Raw genomic sequence first — 23,093 nt, 5'->3', positions numbered from 1 at the left:
GGTTACCATGCATTTTTGAAAAGCTCTATATCTGTAGATTATATTTTGGTATGATAACCCTTTCTTAGACACAGCTAAATTGGTGTTATCAGCCGCTAGAGTTGGTGTCCCATTAACTTTACATTACAGGGGGAAAAAAAGCAAAAAATGAATCTGCTTTAGGTAGCAAAAGAGGGGTCAAACTAGGGGGTTTTCATGATGCTGAATCCATTGCAAGCATCTGTTTTGCACGAAAAACATTCCTGGGGCTAAAACAGCCCCCAGAAAAGTGTGAAAAGTGATGACTCATCACTTTTCATCACTAAACCATAGTCTTGTGGGACAGTTTTTAGCCCAAGGAATGTTTTTTGTGCAAAACAGATTCAGCATCATGACAAACCCCTAGTTTGACCCCTCATATGCTACTTAAAGCAGATTAATTTTTTCCTTTTTTTTCCTGTAATGTAAAGTTAATGGGACACCAACTCTAGCGGCTGATAACACCAATTTAGCTGTGTCTAAGAAAGGGTTATCATACCAAAATATAATCTACAGATAAAGAGCTTTTCAAAAATGCATGGTAACCTTCGCCACCTTTTTGATACCGACATCTCGTATGGCCCATGGACTAATGATCGTGTTTGTTAGAGGCCTATGTGCCCAGCCATCTCTAACATAGCAAACACATTCAAATAACACCAGTCCGGAGTTGTAGATGGGAGGTGTGCAAGTAGAACTGACGTTCTCATTGGGCAATGTGTACCTCCGGCAAAGCAGCAGTAAGTGTCACTGGCCCTGAAATGATAAGCGGCTAACATAGCCTACTATGCAGTAATGATGAACTCAAAAGCAAGCAAACTGACAGTAACCTACCCCGTTTGCCAGGGCAGTGCACACAGTTGCCATGCCCACAATGGTGGGAACCAGGTAAGGTAGGCTAGCAATCTGAAAGAATAAAAGCTTACATTTACTATAGGCTAGTGCCAATAAACAAATGGAAAGGTTGACTGCAGAGAAGGACCAAAGCAGCCTAGCTTCCTTGTGTGGTGATGTGGCACCACATGCCAGGGGCAAACAATTCAGGAGGATTGTTAGTAGCACAACCAGAGCTATAAATGACAACAAAACAGTCAAGTTCAAGACCACACAATATAAATGCGACTAATCATATTATTTAACAGCTAGAAAGCACATACCTGCACAATATAACGCTGAAGCCCCACAGGCCAGCCTTAGTAACAACGACACATGCTGTGGGAATGCGCGGCAGAGGGAGAGCAGAGCCTCATGCTTCCTTCTATGCATGAGGAGGCCAATTTGCTTCTTTTCACCTGACAGGGGGGATTTCCCTGGTTTGGACGTAGCACGTGGAAGGAACACGTTATTCCAACCAGTTCATTTCCCCTCCATCAGGCTGGCCAGGGGGAGGCAGTATAGAGACCAGGATTACTGCATGTTTTTGTGAGGGTATCTACCCTAGGAGACGCAGGGAGAACATGCAGACTCCATACAGAAAGGCCCTTTCGCAAACCCCACCTATAGGTTGTGGGCGCTGATGACGCGGAGGAGGCGCCCACCAGGGCCCACAGCATCCCCCGGCGGGAATCGAACCCAGGACCTTCTACTGTAGCTGTGAGACGACAGCGCTACCAACTGACCAACTGTGCCAGTGCCACCGTGCCCCCTGGCACCACCGGGCCCGCTGGCTCGTAGATCTGATATTGTAATGAATATTTGTATATAGTCCGGATTCAGGAAGAAAAGTAGCTTATGTCCGGCCTTGTGGGGAAGGACGGTGAGTGGGAGGAATGGGTAGGGGTGGAAGGGATTTGTGGGGAGAAAATATAAAAACAAAGGAGTTGTTTTATTTCCTGTAACTTGAATGCCATGCCATGTGTCCTCCTTGAATAAATTGTGTGTGCCACAAACACACACTCTGTGGCACTGTTAGCATATAATGAACTGAAAGTGAATTTACCCATTTTTGTGTCCTTGAGAGTTGCATTCACAGAGGATTGATAGACAGACAGACTTGTTTTGTACAATGACAGAGAAAGATAAATAGATAGATGTTAGTCCAATTTATACACTCTCAGAGTTGTGAAGAAAGCCAAACTAAATTATACGTTCCATCTTTGTGTACCTGTGGGCCTTACAGCAGGGGTCTTCAACGTGTTCAGGCCAAGGACCCCTTAGTTGATAGAGAGATGAAGCAGGGACCCCCACAACCTTTTCATGGATTCCATATGATTGGCACATTTCACCCAGTTTTTTTTTTGTTTTGTTATGTGTGATTTGGGCAGATTGCCCCAGGAAATGTGCCAATCTCAATAGGGAACAACGGTAGTGTCATCGTTTGACGGCACAATCATCAGTGTATTTTGGATTCATGTCAATTTGTGTTTTCAGATATTTAACCACTTGAACAGTCAATACTTAATAAAGTTGACCTTTCACTCTGTACTTAGTCTGCTCTTTTTCCCCTCTATACCAAACCTCTTTGACGAAAATACCCGATCTACAAGCTCACAACCACTCGCAGCGTGAGGCGTTATTTTTGGCTACAGATCTCAGAATATGGACACTAAGGTTCAAGCTGTTAATATAAAAAGGATTGGAAGACTTGGAGAACCCCCTGTAGCAACTCTGGGGACCCCCTAGGGGTCCCGGACCCCCTGTTGAAGACCCCTGGCCTACACAAAACAATAAAGCACGACCTTGAACCTTGAATGGGTGGTCCTTGAAATTAAAAACAAATAAAAGTTTGACAAGACACTGACGAGCTGCGACATGAGAGCGGCGAGGAAAGCTGTCACTAACAAACAGTGGTGTAAAGTAACTAAGTACATTTACTTAAGTACTGTACTTGAGTTCATGTTTTAGGTTTTTGTTCTTTACTTGAGTATTTGCATTGTGAGCTTGTAGATCTGCTATTTTCAAAATATTCTTATACATTTCAAAACTTCAAAAGGGACAGTCTGCATAAAGACTACACTACTTTTGGTACTTTAAGTAGGTCTACATTCTGTTACCAACACTTTTGTACTTTAACTCAAGTATATTTTGAATTCCGGACTTTCACTTGTAACAGAGGCTATTTCTACATCGCGGTACTGGTATTTTGACTTAAAGTGGGCCTGTCACGAATAAACAAGGGAAATCTTTGGCAATCTTTGGCTAAAATTGATGATGACGTCACGGCGCGCCCGTACTGTACCATAGAGTTATAATGTATACTGTACCTACAATGTACATTCTCTTCCCATTGCCCGAAGGGTCGCACTTGCATCCCACAGAAAGCAACTTCATCGGCTACTGGGCTAGCACTAAAGCTAAAGCTAAAGTAAAATGTATATAAATCTATCTGTGCATATAAAAATGTCCACACAAATCTAGTTGTTACATTCCCATTGTTCGTGAGAATATGTTTATGTTTATTTGTTGACATGGGCGACGGTGGTTTTCCCGGTGAATCTGAGCGCAACGGTGGGGGCCGATGGGCAAGGAGGGTCGCGAGCTTATGAGAAACAACTAAAATGAGACCTTAAAACCTGGTGAAAACAGTTGCGTGCATTAGCGCAAGATGACGATAAAGGACATCATTAAATGGAAAACATTAAATTAACTTCTGAAAAGCCTACTAGGCCTTAAAACCTGGCGAAAACAGTTGTGTGCATTAGCGCAAGATTAGATGAGGATAAAGGAAATCATTAAATGGAAAACATTAAATTAACTTCTGAAAAGGCTTCTCGGCCTATACTAGCCTACAAGTAAAACTAGTAGAACCGCTATCTTGCCACACGTGAATAATTGTGGTTGTAAACAATAACACAGACAATATAAATCCTTATTAGTCTAGTAGTGGGAAGAAGAGGTTATCATCATGGCCCCAAATAACTTTAAAATATCTTGCAATTGGCGACGAGTGCCGCTCAATACATAAACCTCTCAGTGGTGTGTTCCCCACACTCATCGGCCCCCACCATTGCGCCCAGGTTCACCGGGAAAACCGCGGTCGCCAAACATGGCGGAGTCGCTAAAATTCACCGAGAGGAGATGTTGCCTCTCGCCGGGCAGCGGGGCTCTAAAAGCGGTGGGCTTGCCACCTTTTTACACCACGTTCCCCGTAGCGGGGTGCGTCAGCGCGGCACTTTAGGCCTAAAACTATTGAACGCTTTAACCAGTGAAAAATAGCAGATATACAAGCTCACAGCGCGGCACCGAGTGCCGCGCTGCGAGCTTGTAGATCTGCTATTTTTTTTTTAAGTCGTGAAAATGTGTGCAAAACTTTGAATATATGTATTTTCAAAGCAAACGTTTGTAACTCAAATTTTGCTTCTGGGGGGTCCCTGGAACTAAATATTTTGAGATGGGGGTCCGTGGCCAAATACATATCATTTTGGGGGTCCTTCACATCAAAAGGTTTGAGAACCACTGACATAGTAGTCTCTCAAGAACAGACTAACTGAGCTCCATTTAAGTGAAAAGGACCTTTTCTTTGACGATGGCTATAGCCAGATTGCTGACATAGAAACATAGGGTCTTTCAAAAAACCTTAGAAGGATTCAAAAGACACTTATAGAATCGGGTCAAAATTCTTATTTTCACGATTTTTCAAAAATAGCAGATCTACAAGCTCGCAGCGCGGCGTGAGCTTGTATAACTGCTGTTTTTCAATAGTTAAAGCATAAAATAATGATACACAATAACGTGTACCCGTTCTAGTAATAAATGTGAGTACTTTTTCCACCACCGCTAACAGGGTGATGACACGCCGTCTGCGATGAGCATGTCTGCCGCCTGCGATGAGCCTCTGGCTGCTTATCAGTGCACCTCTGCATTCCAGCCCACCGCTCCGTCTTCAGTGCCATCGTCAACATTGATCCACTTCTATTTTTAGGAGGAGACACTTGAAACACATTCCTGGAGCGTGTGCTGCTCTTCATATTCCGTCTTGTTGACACCACCTGGCGTTTGCCAACGAGTCTGAGGCCTTAAAGGAGTAGTTCACCCCCAAAATGTATTTTTTTCTATTGATTACTCACCCCATAGAGACTTGAGTTCAGTAATATTTTTTTTTTTGTTTTAGTCGCATTTCTAAGACAAAAATGGCATCACAATAAATGTACCCCCATTGATTCCGGATGGGGACCCAAATGCATTTGGGTCCCCATCCGGAATCAATGGGATTACATTTGTAGCGTGACAGCGAGGCAACAACCGGGAGGCGAACCCAGGCCGCTACTTAACAGGGTGCATACATATTAGGAGGGTAATATGAGTCACCAGAAAAAAAAAATAATGGGTGTTTTTAATTAATCTATCATGGTTAGAAGTTACAATGGGTGTGTATGAGGAGAGGCCCTGGGCCTGGAGGGCCTGATAACATTTACATCAAATATGTAAATATTGAATCAAGCAAATTAAAAACTATTCAGGGTGTTCATAAAAGCCTGATTAGACGATGAAAGTCTTTTTGAAAGTGAAATATCCCTTTACAGCTAATTATCTGACCCCCCCCCCCCCAAAAAAAAAAACTTGGGGACCCCACTGGGGGGTCCCCGACCCCAAGTTTGGGAACCACTGCTCTATGGGTGATGGTTTAACCCTGGCGGTTTTAAAAGTGGACCCGTTGACCGTTCCACTTCTCCTCCTCCGAGCGGGGGTTGACACAGCCGTCCGTCACGGCTGACGAGGAGGAGTCCTCACCTGGTGCTGTGGGGGGGCAGGGGATATGAGCAGGGTGGTCCGGCCCTCCTGGATCGCTTTTCACTCAAAGTGACAGCATGGTGACAGCTAGACGCACAGCACCCAGCCACCCATGACACTGTGAGGGTGTGTGTGTGTGTGTGTGTGTGTGTGTGTGTGTGTGTGTGTGTGTGTGTGTGTGTGCAGGCACATAGACATCAAAGGGGGCTTGAGTCCCTGCCCTTTTATCCGTCTGTGAAAAAGTGCCCTCTCCAGACCATGAATGCAGTTTTTACTATGGTGAAAGAAAGGCAAATGCCCCCTCTTTCCATGCCATACCTGAAGGCAGCATTCAAGAGAATTGCCTTGTTCAAACTCTCCTGAACTTGAATGCAGCATCTTATGTTGAAAGAATTGCCCTCTCTGTGTAGAAATCCATGCTGTATGACACATCTCCAGTATTGACTTGGTTATGCTTAGTTTAGTGTGGTATCAAGCACTGAAAATAGCAGACCTCCAAGCTCAACGCATCGCGCTGCGACCCTGGCCTGAATACATCGCAGCATCGACGGTTTCATTCAAAAGCAGAGTAAGACGTAGAATATTCGTCGACGGCCTCTACTCAGTGGCGACCAGACGCAGTGTGGCCCCTATATTTCCCACGCACGCAGGAACTGCACGGAATAGTGCTTGTGCTTTGCATGCTAGAATGCGTCCCCTTAGATTAGAGCGGGGGTCAGCAACCCGCGCAGCATGTGGCTCTTTAGCACCGCCCTAGTGGCTCCCTGGAGCTTTTTCAAAAATGTATGAAAATGGATAAAGATATTTTTAGATATGTTTTGTTTTAATATGGTTTCTGTTGGAGGACAAACATGACACAAACATTCTTAACGTTTTCCAATGCTGTATAAATGTGTAGAATACAACATTTCAACATTCTCTCCAGGATGCGCTGCAGGGAAAATAAACATTTAATCATGAATGCTCATTATGTATTTGTAGCCTACTTAGTCTTTTTTTTTTATTATAGTAGGCTAATATAGCTAATATAGACACTTAAAGCATGTGTTGCCTTCGTTATAAGGCTTATATAAGGCTTTTTTTTTTCTTTTTGCGGCTCCAGACAGATTTGTTTTTAGTTTTTTTGCTCTTTCAACATTTTGGGTTGCCGACCCCTGAGTGACGACGCACCATATAGCCTATCTAATCAAATTTGCATACAAGTTTACCAGGTTGCAGTGAGTGGTGAGAGCGCATCCCCCATAGATTCACAAGCCCAGGCTACTCTATTCATATGGATACTGTCTTTAACACCTATCCTACTGTATGCTTCCAGCGGTGACTGACTGTGTGTGCATGTGTGTGCGTCTCTGCGTCCCATTGGCTTCATTACTGTGATATGTAGGCTACTGTTTGAGATTCATTCAAAGCAAACTTTGTTTCTTCACGGTAGCGCTGTATTTTCTAATTGAATTAAATGCAACTAGAGTAAAATGCAAATATAATTAAGACTAGAAAACGTAGTTTTTGTTTCCCCACCATTAGATCTGCTTTCTAGATAGCCTCTAGAGGCGCATGCGCGCGTGTGCATGTGACGTCAATAAATGACCGTCCGCCCTGAAAATAAAATCCCAAAGCACCACTGCCTCTACTTAGTACTTTGTCGCAACTGAAGTGAAATAAAATGTGAGTCCTTTTACATGTAGGCCTACCACCACTGGAAATAGACGGGTGACGTCACGGTCCCCTTCGTCCACGTCTTTGCATTTATTTATTTCATTTGTGGAGCTCAGCACGCGTGACGTGACGGCCTGTCAGGAGGCTGAAGGGCGTACAGGTGTAACATTTGACACCGCCGCTCGACCGCAACGGAGCCAGAGGGGAGAGAGAGAGAGAGAGAGAGAGAGAGAGAGAGAGAGAGAGAGAGAGAGAGAGAGAGAGACCACTCACAGGGGCATCACACCAAATTCTGGGCCCTGGGTACAAGGATTCACTGCGGGCCCCCCATGAATTATTTCATGCTTTAACTATTGAAAAATAGCAGATATACAAGCTTGTCGATCTGCTATTTTTGAAAAATCGTGACAATTTGTGCAAGTCTTTGTATATTTCAAATCCTTCTAAGGTTTTTTGAAAAAATCTGTTTCTATGACAGTGCAGTGGTGCTCAAACCTTTTTCATGTGAAGGACCCCCAAAGTGATACTGTATGTATTTGGCCCACGGAACCCCATCTCAAAATATTTAGTTCCAGGGACCCCCCAGGCCCAGAAGCAACATTTGAGTTACAAATGTTCGCTTAATCATACTGTATATTCAAAGATTTGCACACATTTTCACGACTTTTCAAAAATAGCAGATCTACAAGCTCACAGCGCGGCACTCGGTGCCGCGTTGTGAGCTTGTATATCTGCTATTTTTCAATAGCTAAAGTATAAAATGATTAAGGCCCCTCCACCTTGGGCCCTAGGAACTCAGTCCCACTTTACCCCCCCTTGTGACGCCCCTGACCACTCACAACACGCCATCGTGAGGGGGAGGGGTCGAGTTACGGCTCGCCCGCACGCCAGAGACACACAGGGTGTGCACGCGCACGCACGTTTGTGTTTCTATATTTGTGCGAGGAGGACATCAGAATCTTTTTGTACAGTGATTTTTGCCATTTTTGCTTCTTTTCATGTGTTGCTTTTTCTTTTTAACCGTTTAAAGGGATCCCTGGCTAATACGACAAATACATTATAATTGTCCTGTATTGTATAACTACAATGTAAAATTAAAAACACTTAATCAACTTGCGACAGGCATTTCCCCTATTGAGTGAAAGATTAGCTATTTCTAGAAGAAATACAATGTTTAAGGTGTTTTTAATTTTACGTAGTTATAGAGGACAATTATAATGTATTAAGGCATATTTGTCGTATTAGCCAGGGATCCCTTTAACGCTATAGCTGAAATATTCAATCACTGAGCTTATAGAGCAACTATTTTCAGCGCAAGACAACAGCGCACAACTACAGTATAAGCATCAATCAGGCATAGATCGACAGACAGACAGACAGACAGACAGACAGACAGACAGACAGATAATCCTCTCAAGAACAGATGAAGTGCTGAGCCACTAAACCAGTAAGACTCCCTAATCGGGAGATAAGCGACCGTCACGTCGCATACACAAACTTTAGAAGGCAATCATAGCCAATCAGGAGGGAATATGGGAAATGGGACAGATCCATGTTGATGACTTTAGAGATACTGTGTACCGCTTTGAGTGATTTTAGGCCAATATCTGTAGGAGCAGTGTCCAAAAAATGTGTTTTGCAAGAATCGGCCTGATGGTGGCACTAGAAGAGGGCCATGTGAGAAATGAGGGGTGGAGGTTGTGATTTGGAATTCAAGGAGTGTGTGTGCAATGTTTGGCATCGATAAGGCCAACAGTGCCGGAGATAAGCGTAGGGGCAAAAGTGTGATGTGACAGACAGACAGACAGACGGACGGACAGACAGACAGCCGGTGGAGTTTTTCATAGTACGGTCGCAATGAAAAGGAACAAAAGAGGGCGCTGTTTTCCCCTTTTCTTTGGCGATGGTTTCCCAGGTTGGTAGGTACCGTAGATATAGACAACAATAGACAACAATGTCTATTGCCCAAAATTCTAAACGACTGGCCCTCACAACTTACAGTAATACAACACGCAACCTTTCGCAAAGCAAAGCACTGCTTCATCATAAGGCCGTTGCACAAAAGTAGTGAAAACAGCCGATCTACAAGCACACAACGCCTCGCACCGCGAGGCGTTGTGTGCTTGTAGATCGGCTGTTTTCAATAGTTTAAATAATTTTTCAAATGATAAATACAAAACAAACGGTTTTGAACACAAGGTTTCCACCTGACAACGACGAAATATAACTCATGTAATTGGCCCACTGGCTTGTCACTTGTCATGATCTGAAATGGCAAATCTTTGAGTAGCAGCAGCGCTATAGAGAGAGATCTCTCTCTATAGCGCGCAATGAGGGCCCCTCCAACTCTTTTTCCCCGGGCTGAATCAGGGGCCCAGCACGTCCCTGTGGCTTCTAGCTGAGCGACACGCTGGCTTGGGAGGCAGACGTCTGGCTGATGGCAGGGAGATGAGGGCGCTTCAGAGAAGGCAGATGATAGTTCCGCTTTCTTCTCCTCTCCACCAGTGGAACGTACAGTAAATGCTGATGGAGCGCTTGGATTAAGGTGAATAACTAAACAACAAACAAAATGGACTTTGTTTACTGGACAAAGCTCTCTGTAAATGTCTAGTCCAGGGGTCTTCAACGTTTTCAGGCCAAGGACCCCTTAGCTGAGAGAGAGATGAAGCAGGGACCCCCACAACCTGTTCATAGATTCCATATAGTTTCATTGTTTGACAGCACAATCATCAGTGTATTTTGGATTCATGTAAATTTGTGATTTCAGATATTTAACCACTTGAACCGTCGATAATAAACTTGACCTTTCTCTCTGTACTTATTCTGCTCTTTTCCCCTCTACATCGAACCTCTGTGCCAAAAATAGCCGGTCTACAAGCTCACAACGCCTCGCAGCGCGAGGCGTTGTGAGCTTGTAGAGCTGCTATTTTTGGCTAAAGCGAATATGGACGCTAGCGGTCCCGGACCCCCTGTTGAAGACCCCTGGTCTAGTCTGAAACTCAGAGACCTCTGAGTTTCGGATATTCCTCTCGTGTTTCTTTCTCAAATGACTACTTCTTCATCATACAGGAGTGTTGCATGAAAGCAAAAATAGCAGATCTACAAGCTCACATGCAGCGCGTCACATTGCAACATGTTGTGAGCTTGTGGATCAACTATTTCCTCTATAAAAAAGAAATCGCACCTGTGCCAAGTGCATGGTGTCTAACATGACGCATATATGCATATCTCCTTGTATGGGCCCTTCTGTATGTCCGTGACATCTGCATACTTTCCGTGACAGGGGTCTTCAACAGGGGGTCCGGGACCCCTAGGGGGTCCTCAGAGTTACTACAGGGGGTCCTCCAACTCCTCCAATCCTTTTTATATTAACAACTTGAACCCTAGCGTCCATATTAACTGTAGCCAAAAATAGCAGATCTACAAGATCACAACGCCTCGCGCATGCAAGGCGTTGTGAGCTTGTCGATCGGCAAAGAGGTTTGGTGTAGTAGAGGGGAAAAAGGGCAGACTAAGTACAGAGTGAAAGGTCAAGTTTATTAATTATTGACGGTTCAAATGGTTAAATATCTGAAAACACAAATTGACATGAATCCAAAATACACTGATGATTGTGCTGTCAAACGATGAAACTATATGGAATTTGGAATCTATGAAAAGGTTGTGGGGGTCCCTGCTTCATCTCTCTCTAAACGAAGCGGTCCTTGGCCTGAAAACGTTGAAGACCCCTGTTCTATGATGTCAGTCTCGTGCTCATACGGACATAGGGACATATAGAGACAAAGGGACACACAAAGCAGACGTAGGAGCGGTTATATCACCGCTCAAAAAACACCCTTGGACATTAAAGGTTTCCACCCGACAGTAACACACATTATTTTACTTGTAGGTTTGTTACTAAGTACAGACCGACACCAGATTCAAGAAAATACTTGAATTGTGCCCATCTCAGTTGTTTGTTTCAGACGATGAATTCCACCTGTTCATAAATGAAATGCACGTTCATGTTTGAATCATTTGCATGTAGATCGGGGTTGTGACTCCTAATACAAACTGCAGCCCTTCTCTTTCTGGAATGTTAACGTGCTGAAATGGAAGCCGTTGTTCTTGAATTCACAATTTTCTTTCAAATGACCAAACCTGCCAACTGATGATGTCACCAGGGGTCGCACCAAATTCTGGCCCCTGGGTACAAGGATTCACTGCAGGCCCCCCCATATGAATGTTCTTCATTAACCCATTTAGACTGGGAACGCAATATTGTGTGCTTTAATTATTTAACTATTGAAAAATAGCAGATCTACAAGCTCACAGCGTGGCACCGAGTGCCGCGCTGAGAGCTTGTAGATCTGCTATTTTTGAAAAATCTTTGAATATTTCAAATCCTTTCCCATCTCAAAATATTTAGTTCCAGGGACCCCCCAGAATCAAAATTTCAGTTACAAATGTTTGCTTTGAAAATACATTATATTCAAAGATTTGCACACATTTTCACAACTTTTCAAAAACAGCAGGTCTACAAGCTCGCAGCGCGGCACTCGGTGCCGCGTATATCTGCTATTTTTCAATAGCTAAAGTATAAAATAATTAAGCCCTCCACCTTGGGTTGTTCCACTCCTCCCGGTCACAGAGACACAGGGATCTCCATATAAAAGGGGAAAGGACGGCATGGTTGGCACCACTCAAATAGATACAGAGATATTTACTTTACTTGCGTCACGGCAACCACACTTCCTAGGTAGCATTACAGTATGTCCTTTTGCATTGGATTGATGCCATCAAGTAAATGTTGTTGTAAACTTGTGTTCAAGGACAACATATCATCTTAGACATTTATCTTGCGTAAATCCTTGAAAGCAAGCAGAAAAAAGAATGTAGAGTAGTTGTTTTCCCTTTTCCGTGTGTACCGTCTCGTCTGTGAACATATAGCTGGATGGGCTGGGCTGCCATTACTGTGTGTACTAGACCAGGACTCAGGAGTCCCCAAACTTTTTTGGCTCGGGGCACCCCTATAAATATTGTTTTCATCCGAGGCACCCCTACCTATTCCTAATTTTAACTCCCAACACCTTTATTTATAGCATATTTTAGTGATTATGTTGCGAGGAAAGCGAGATGATAGCAATTTTGGTTGGAACTGACAGAAAATAACTTTGTACTTCAAGTTTAAAATGATACTAAATATATTTTTAAATGAACAAAAACATTTCAAATATTATGAAATTATCTCGCGGCACCCCTGGACTGCGGTTGCGGCCCCCCAGGGTGCCCCGTCACCCACTTTGAAAACCCCTGTACTAGACTCACGCTTCCCAGGCCATTCCAAAGATGCAACGCAAACGTTCAGGGGCAGAAATGACTTTTCGGGGCTAGTAGTGTTGCTGTAAATCGTAATAAAGAAAATTAACAATCAACTTTTATTTGCTCTAAATACTATCTAAAACATGAACCCTTGTTGGGAAAAAAAAGTTGTCCTTTAACAACAAATTATACATTGTGATCAATCATGTCTAATTATATAACCATAGACACATACAAAACAGAAAAAGTACAAAACTATGGCAGCATAGCTCGAGTGTGTGGCGCAAAAACTGTGGGAGGAGCAGCCGGACAAACTTTTGGTTACTCTAGAAACAGAGAAAGAGAAGAATAATTACGATAGCGTGTTGCCCTTTCGGGCAACCACACTAAAAACTAAACATGTGAGTTGATCTCCCAGCACTAGTAGGAGCTATGATGTGAATGTAAACAGAGAGAGTGTGTGTGGTGTGCATTTGATCCGTGGTGTGAGCGCCTTGCTGTGACACAGAGCTTAAGAGGCACTAAATGGTGGCTGTCACATAGGATTAACACGTTAGTGAGTGACAGCTACACTGAAAACATTTCCTTCACCACTTAATCCACGTTTTCTTCAACAAATAGCCCAAACAGTCGATGCCGAGCTTTGTCGATCGGCAATTCTTTCTTTATTTTTTTTAACTCATTGCCTACCAGAATTAAAACATCTCTTTGGTCCAGGCTCGATTTTGTAACCCATGTTTCACCCAGTGCCAGTTGCCTAAACTGTAATCCTGGGCTCTGCTCTCCCTCTGCCACGCCTGGGGAGGGCCCCGAACTGAGCTCATGCTTCCTTCAGTGCATGAGGAGTGAGCAGGCCGCTTCTTATCACCTGACAGGGGGGAGCTTCCCTGGTTGGACGTAGCGCATGGACGCAACACGTTATTCCAACCAGTTCTTTTCCCCTCCATCAGGCTGGCCAGAGTGAGGCCAGAGTCCAGGATTACTGCATGTTTTTGTGAGGGTATCTACCCTTGGAGACACGAGGAGAACATGCAAACTCCACACAGAAAGGCCCTTTGGCCAACCCCACCTAGGGTGTGGGCGCTGATGACGCGGAGGAGAGAACACGCCCACAGCGTTCTCTGGCGGGAATCGAACCTCAGACCTTCTGGCTGTGAGGGGTCAGTGCTACCGACTGTGCCAACGGTTCCACCAATGAATGAATATTCTGTGTCGCTCCGGTTGGCTCACAGGAGCCCTAAAATGACGCACATGTGTGTCGTGTAGTCCTGGTTTATACGTGACCACAGAAAGACAGACAGATACAAATATCCCCATATATGGGTAAAAAAGGGCCCACAGACAGACGGGTATCAATTGGTACTATGAAAAAAGTTGCAGTATTGGATAATCGGGTGTTCGGATGGGGTTCCCCATCGATCTATCTAAATCTGTCAAATAATTGTAAGGCAGTAAAATGCAGCCTACAATATTTGCCTCTGAGATGTACCGTTGTTCCCTATTGAGATTAGGCACATTTCCTGTGGCAAGCTGCCCAGATCACACACGTCACACGTGTCTTCTTATTTTTTTCACTCTCAAAAAACGCCTGCAATGCAGTGAATTTGAAATGACTTTGCAGTGCACATCACTGATCACTGCTTGCCTCCTGCGAATTGTTTTATTTGTGTTTATTTTCTGTTTACTTTGTTGCTGAGTGAGGTCAGCAGACAAAGTGACGCGAGTGAGATGAAAAAAACTGGGTGAAATGTGCCAATCTCAACAGGAAACAACATTGATAAGGCATTGAATAATAGACAAGTAAAAAAAAGTACTTCAAATTGGCACTTGAGGACTGTACTTTGAGTGTACTTAGTTACCTTCCACAAGTGGTGGAAGGTAACCAAGTAACTGCTATTGGTAATTAGCCTAATGGCCGTGGCGTATATTGATACAGGGTCTCTGTGTGTTTGTTCTTCTGTGACCTCCCTTCTCCTCTCCTCTCCTCTCCTCTGCTCTGGGTATTACTTTCACATGGGCTGCATTGTATCGGCCAGTCATATTTTCCACCATGCAGGGCTGGAAGAAGAAGAAGGATTTTTACAGCGCCGGCTTTGTAGGATGTTCATTTTCTTGGCGAAAAACCATGACGAAAAATGTTCGGCGACTGCCTGTTTCATGAGTGGTTGCGCTAAAATAAAATTGAATATTTTATTCGACAAAAAATAAGAACAGTACAAGTAGGCCAGGACAAGTACAGTTAAAAACCCCTGCCTAAAACAAGTACCCCAAATAAGCCCTTGCGGTTTTGTTTATGTTGGATAGACATATAAAATAGCACCAAAAACATTCAAATATCACCAGTAAGACTCCCTAATTGGGAGATAAGCGACTGTCAGGTGGGAATATGGGAAATGGTATCAGGAGGGAATATGGGAAATCTGTTGATGACATGACTTTAGGTTAGAGATAGTGTGTACCGCTTTGCGTGATTTTAGGGCAAAATCTGTAGGAGCTGTGTCCAAAAACTTGTTTTGCTAAAATCCTCCTGATGGTGGCACTAAATGGGACAGATGCATGTTTTAGAGAATGGTATCAGGAGGGAATATGGGAAATCTGTTGATAACATGACTTTAATTTAGAGACACTGTGAAACCGCTTTGCATGATTTTAGGCCCAAATCTGTAGGAGCAGTGTCCAAAAAATGTTTTACAAGAATCTGCCTCATGGTGGCGCTAGAAGAGTGCCATGTGAGAAATTAGGGTGTGTGCAAAGTTTGGCATGGATAGGGGCAACGCAACGGTGGCAGAGATATGAGTCGGGGAAAAGTGTGATGTGACGGACGTGACTGACTGACACACTGACAGACAGACTGACTGACAGCCGGTGGAGGTTCTGATAGTAACTGTGAGTGACCTGGCGGTCGCAATCACACGATGATATCCAGTGTTGGGGAAGTTAAGGAAATATATAAGGTAAAGTTTCAAGTTACATAGAAAAAGTAACTTGAGTTACTTTTTTTCAGCGTTTGAGAATGTACATTTGGTGTACATGAAACAAAATATAATATCCTACAAAAAACGTCACATGCCAGCAGAAATATGCCTCTCAACCGAGTTCGTTTTATTTCAAAAAGGTTGACATTTTCTTTAGTAAACATCTGTGTTGCTAAAATAAAGTTGAAAACAACTTGTGCCAAAAATGTCCCAAAAAGTATCTCAGTTACTTGACGAGTTACATAAATATGAATGTAACTCAGTTACCAGCAAGTTACAGCAAAATGTAACTAAGTTACGTAACTCAGTTACATGTAACTTTAACTTCCCCAACACTGCTGATATCTGACACACTGGAACACATTAGAGCTGGTGTTGTGTTGGACGGTCATCCCTGAGAGGAAAGGGGAACCCGTTGGCGGGGGTTGTCCTGTGCTGTCACCGGAGGAGAAAGACACTTGATAACAATTATGTTCCAGAAGAGCTGGCCTTTTGTTCTTTGGACGGAAAGAGCTAATTACCCATGACCTATAACTGCATGTTTCCAGCCTGTTGGAAGACCCATCCTGACCTATACGTCACTTTGTGTGACATTTCGTTAGCCTCGTGCCATGCGGTAATTGGCTAAGTCAGTGGGTTTTCGACCTTTCTCATATCAAGGTCCATTATTTATTCGCCATTTGAGCCACGGACTTTGATTGATTGATTGATTGAAGACTTTATTAGAAGTTTGCATAGGAAAAGGTACATTTTCATGGCGGTACAGTTCACTGGTACAAGGTCTACTAAAAGGAGATCCATGAAAAGACTAAGCTTATTTCCACAGGAAACCATTAAAGTATCTCATATAACATTGAATGACAGACGAATAGAACACAGTACTATGCAGTAGATATGTATAGAAAAAGAGAGAGAGAACAAAAAAAAACAGTAAGTCTAAACAAACAGTAAGTATATACAAAGAAGGGGCAGGGGAGGGTAGGGTTGGGCTAGGTTAGTTTTTTTTTACCGGTTGCGAACGGCTGCTGCCTGTAAGTGGTTTTTCAGGGCAATTTTAAAGGATGCTAGTGATCCACACTCCTTTATGGCCTTCGGTAAGGCATTCCACATTTTGGTGGTATAGCAGAAAAAAGAGTTTGACCCTTTGTTGGTTTTGACTCTGGGTTGAAAGTGATCTGTGGCGCTGCCTCTGGTGTTGTAATTATGGACATCCTTAATGTTTATAAAGTATTTTGACAGGTACTTGGGTATCATGATGCTTAGACCAGTGTTAATTTTTAAGCAAATTTTGATTTAATCTTAGTCTTAGTCCTTTGAATTACACACCATTTAGTCTTAGTCCTGTCTTAAGGTGAGCACACACTGGACGCGGGCGGATGCGCAGCGTTGCGGCGCGATATCGACGTACGTGAAGTGCCGCGCGGTAACCCCGACTGGATGCGGCGCGCTGCCACACAGCACATCCACAGCACATTTCCCCCGGAACCATGGGAAAACATGTTCACCGCGCGGCAACGCTGGAAAAATAGAACAGCGGTGTATCGGCGCGGCAGGCGAGCCGGCAGACCCGTAGATGCGCGCATCTGACGCCGCCGGTGTGGGTAATGGGGCTGTATGTTTTGACTTGCCGCTTCTGCGCCGCGTTCGGTGTGTGTTCCCTTAGTTTTAGTCTTGTCTTAGTCGACTAAATATCAAAATATTTTAGTCTTAGTCTTAGTGTTTTGGGATTAGACTTAGTCTTTTAGTCTTCGTATAGGCTAAGTATTTTAGGCTAAATAGAACCACATAACTCTGAACAAGTCATTGTCTCCTACTCCTACTTGATCAAAATCAGGAGTAATTATTTGACATACACATTCAGCGTATTTAATGTAACAATTAAATGAATTATAAAAGCGCATAAATCACACGCCTGGACGATGCGTCAACTTTCCCCTGTGAGTCATGAAGAGTTAATTTATGGTTGAATTGAACATTTATCATTGTAAGTTCTCGTCCATATTGAAGTTGTTATATTTATCCATCAGTGTTGTTAACTCATGTCAGTGCATAGTTGGATTTATCAAGCTAAATTAACTCCATATGTGTACACACGCACGCACGCACGCACGCACACACACACACACACACACACACACACACACACACACACACACACACACACACACACACAATAATGACCAATTTTCCTCTCCTGTGCAACTATTTAAATGTCATGCATACGCGAGAATGTAGGTTGTCTATGTAACGTCCATACATGAACATAGACTCTCAAGACGGAGAATGTTGGCTCCAATGTTTCACATTAAAGGAGCACTTCACCCATTTTCAACCTTATCTTCACACAAGGACTTACTTGAGGGCCTTACAATCGTACTGGGGAACAGGCCTTCGATAAGGGACCTCCAGAGTTCTCTGTCGCCGCTTGGTGTTCTTTTGCATCTGCCACCAGGTGCACCCAGGACTGGACTGGGCATCTGGCATACCGGGCATATGCCCAATGGGCCCACTATAACATTGGGCCTGTGGGACCTCTCCACTAAATGGAGAGGTCCAATCCTTCAGTAGCACCAGCCCACAGAGCAGAGATGATTGGTCCACAACAGCCCACCACCACAATCGGCGTGAACCGAACATAGAAGATCTATAAGCCCACAACGCATCGAGGCAGTGGTGCGTTGGCTTGTATGCTGTTAAATGTTTGGGTGGGACTATACTGGGCCACAGTAGCCTGTGATCCCACCGCCAGGTGTTTTTTAGGCCGGTCTCTGTTTCTCTTTCCTTGAGGGTTGGGGGGAAATCTCGCTCTTTCGAACGGGCCAGTTTTCTAAGACAGTGGTTCTCAACCTGTGGGTTGGGACCCCAAGGGGGGTCAAGACATGTTTAATACCTGGTCAAACATTGGCCAAATAGAGTAGCGCAGTCCTGGCATCGTTCATACCCTGGGTCGTGGATTATTTTTTATTTATTTATGTATTTTTTCTATGGAGAATAACATAATTGGGTCATCTTAGAATCGTATCACACAAGAATTGTGGTCCAAAAATAAACAAACTGTCTCTGCGATAATATGAGGTGGCTCTGTATCGTTTACGATAGTCAGTCAATCATACCGTATATAGTCTGTTTCTGGCGAAAACGTAAGTAATTTGGCGACAGTAACTAGTTGATTCAAAAGGGAATGCCTCAACTCCTATAATTCCAAGTTCCTGTCAGGGTCCCCAGTTCAAATATGATTAATTGAGAAACACTGCACTAAGACTACAGAGGTTTAAAGGGTTAAGGTTGTAATGGTAATGGACTTCATTTATATACACGCTTTTCTCCAAAGCGCTTTACATTACAATGTACTTCACATTGGCACATTCCAGGGACGTGCAGAGAATGTTAGAGAGGCAGGGGCGACGCGATGTGAGCTTGGAGGTCGGCTATTTTCGGTGCGTGATACCACACTGAACTAAGCGTAATCAAGTCAATACTGGAGATGTGGTGTAACGACATGGATTTCTACACAGGGAGGGCAATTCTTTCAACAGAAGATGCTGCATTCAAGTTAAAGGAGTCATCCAGACCAAAACACATATAGGGTTAAATCTGCCTTTTCTCATACCCCTTCATACCTGCTTTAGTCGATTTTTTTCTTAGCTGCCCTTGTTGCTAGATTTCGGCTGCCCCTGTTGCTAGATTTCGCGGGCTCTCTCATAACTAACACAGTGGATTGTCCTTAGGCTAGTGCGGTTATTTCTTTAGCTTCAAAGTTAGTATTTTTTATTGGATTGTGTTTACACAACGTCCTGAGACCAACCACACCGCTGTTTTGACCTCAAAGGCACCCTTACTTGTCAAACAGACCCCTCCCTCCCCTCCTTTCTAGCCTCTCCTCTCCCTGCTCTGGTGCAGAGCAGAAGCCATTTGACAAGTAAGGGTGCCTGTGAGGTCAAAACAGCGGTTTGGTTGGTCTCAGGACGTTGTGTAAACACAATCCAATAAAAAAATACTAACTTTGAAGCTAAAGAAATAACCGCACTAGCCTAAGGACAATCCACTGTGTTAGTTATGAGAAAGCCCGTGAAATCTAGCAACAGGGGCAGCCGAAATCTAGCAACAGGGGCAGCTATGAAAGCATGGACTAAAGCAGGTATGAAGGGGTTTGATAAAAGGCAGATTTAACCCTATATGTGTTTTGGTCTGGATGACTCCTTTAAATAGAGTCTGGACAAGGCAGTTCTCTTGAATGCTGCCTTCAGGTATGGCATGGAAAGAGGACATTTGCATTTCTTTCACCACAGTAAAAATTGCATTCATGGTCTGGAGAGGGCATGACGGATAAAAGGGCAGGGGCTCAAGCCCCCTTTGACGTCTATGTGTGGACGTGCCTGGCCCATTCACACACCCATGGCGGAGCATGCAAGCCAAACCTAGCTGCTGGAATCAACGCTGTCAGTGGGAATCATTTCAAATCCAACAGGGGGAACAGTCGTTCAGAGTGCCAAGGAAACCCCACCACACCTTCATCCCCCAAATCTCCCGACAGACGCATGTGAACGCTGATCCCCCCCGTAATGGAGCAGAGGAACCCCCGTCTCTTATCGCGTTCAAAGAAAACAAACGTTCTCATGTTCTTGATGAGGCTCTTATCGAAGCCTTCCATGAGCTGCTGTGTTGGACTGACCTTTTCTCCCGCCACGCTGCTTCGTTATCCTTCCCAGTGGTGGAAAGTTAACCAAAAGTGCTGTACTTAAAGGACGACTTCACCACTTTTCTTCATTGCGACCGTAGGGAGCAGGTTTACTATGATAATCGCTTGACCATATGTATAGTGCATTAACGAAAAGTCGACTTCATTACACAAGTCGACTCCCACCAGAGAAAAAAAAATAATAACTAAAAATAAAAACTATTTTTTTCTATCATTATTTTTGCTCCATGTGTGCGTCTGTACAGCATTCAAACAGTAGGATTGCTTATTGTCAAGGACGGAATGATCCAATCTTACAGTGCTACATTACATTTGGTATATCATGGTTCTATTGTGAAAATAGCAGATCTACATGCTCACAACGTGAGCATGTACAGTGAAACAACAATGTTGCACATTAAGTTAAATCATCTGGGGACCCCGGGTGATGTGATGACGTCATCAAACGATAAAGTCGACTTCAACTGAACTTTTTATTGAGTCGAGTCGACTTGCAAAAATCACAAGTCGTTAATGCCATACGTGTATACGTGTAACGCCTGACACTGTGGTTCCCCTGACACATCACTGTGACATCACAGGTGACATCACAGTGATGTCAGATACTCAGAGCAGGGATCTCCATATAATGGGCATAAAGGAATTAGTGATGTCAGATACTCAGAGCAGGGATCTCCATATATGGGCATGAAAGCGATTTTATCCCAGATGATGCCCTGTTAGGAGAACCACATAGAATCCATATATGGCCAATGGCTAAAACAGATGGCGGTCGCTTTTTGCCCTTAGTTGTTACTGGCATAATTGGTCCTCACTAATGACTACTGTTCATAATAAAAAAATAAATTGACTCAGTCTGTGTCTCTTAGGAGGGCTGCATGGACAGTTCTGAAACCCGTCTACCAGTGACATCATTGTTAGTCAGAAAAATTTAGATTTGTATTATGGCGAGTATGGCTTCCATTATAGCATGAGGAATAGAAAGCCTGCAGTTTCTATTAGCTTTTTTTCCGCCACTGTCAGAGACTCTAAAGAGACTTACAGTGTACAACAGCCTGTCACAGTAACTAACATGAACCAAACAAACAACAGGGTTTCTTTTATTTAGTCACATTAGTCACAAAGTGAACAAAATTAACTACGATAGCAGGTAACCGTCTAGCCCCTGATACATGTCTTACATGACTGTCATATCATGACAGTCATGGATGAACTTCAACCTGTTTTTTTTTTACTCCATATTTGCTCCGTACATCTACATAAACGATTTGTATTAGATCTTTATTTACTTAAAAAAGTACTATTTTACTAAAAAAGTATTTCTTATATTGGTCTAACAAGAGTTACTGTATGTCTACCAAAGTCCAAATCCTATAGGGTCGGGTACTAATTCAAACTCCACTGGTAGCCTACTTATTAAACTTCACTAAAAGGTACAGATTTCAAATATAAAGTGCTTACTCCATGGCCACAGATGGTACAGTACAATATTTTGCACGCATCTTCCGTATCGTTCAGTTAAAAGCATTTTAATCTGATCGGTGGCCTGATCGGTCATAGTTATAACCAGGGCAGGAATTTCATGGAGGCCGTGAAGGCCATGGCTGCCATTGCCCCTCAGTCTGGCCATGTGCCCCTCAAACCAATGGCATGACCTGAGCCCACAGTGGCCTTAATGCCCCAGCTGACTGTACCACGTTCTCCTCTGTCTCTTGTCAATATGTAGGCAATAGACACCGGTGTTCTTGTCATGTAGACACCAGTGTCTTTTGTTGAGATTCTGAAATCCTAACTACCCAGAGTCCACATCTTTAAACCAATCCAGACTGTGATTGGTGCAGGGCTGAGCATGGATCAGATTAATTTATCTATTTCACTGCAGATTAAGTTATCATCCATCCATCCATCCATCCATCTTCAACCGCTCATCCGGAATCGGGGCGCTGGGGTAACAGTTCTAACTGAGACCTCCAGATTTCCTTATCCCAAGCAACTTCCTCCACTCCTTCAGGGAGTATACCGAGGCGTTCCCAAGCCAGTTTGGAGATATAATCCCTCCATCTGGTCTTTGGTCTGCCACGGGGTCTCCTCCCAGTGGGACGTGCATCGAGGACCTTCCTAGGAAGGCGCTCGGGAGGCATCCGTACTAGATGCCCGAACCACCTAAGCTGACTCCTTTCCAAGTGTAGGAGCAGCGGTTCTACTCCAAGTCTCTCTCGGGTGACTGAACTTCTCACCCTATCTCTAAGGGAGATACCAGCCACCCGTCTGAGGAAACCCATTTCGGCCGCTTGCACCCGCAACCTTATACTTTCGGTCATGACCCACACTTCATGACCATAGGTGAGAGTAGGAACGAAGATTGCTCGGTAGACAGAGAGCTTTGCCTTCCGGCTCAACTCTTTTTTCTTCACCACAGTGCGATTTAGCGACTGCAAAACCGCTCCTGCTGCTCCGATTCTCCGGCTGATCTCCTTCTCCGTCTTCCCCTTTCTCTCATTCGTGAACAAGACCCCGAGATACTTAAACTCCTTCACCTGGAGTAAAGCCTCATTCCCTACTTGGACTGCACATCCATCTGGAAGGTTATCATCCCTAACCCTTAAATTCAACAAATTCTTTCAATGGACTAAAATCATGTTTTATTTGATGGCCTTCCTGCCCTGGCATTTGGCCTGTGTGCCCTCAAAAAATGGACAACAACAAAGGCCAAGTGGCCTTGCCCCTAAAATGACGAAATTCAAGGCCTGGTTATAATGTATATATTGTACACA

Source organism: Nannobrachium achirus (genome assembly GCF_963921795.1).
Source record: "Nannobrachium achirus genome assembly, chromosome: 1".
Classification (NCBI taxonomy): domain Eukaryota; kingdom Metazoa; phylum Chordata; class Actinopteri; order Myctophiformes; family Myctophidae; genus Nannobrachium; species Nannobrachium achirus.
This window is presented reverse-complemented; position numbering follows the sequence as displayed.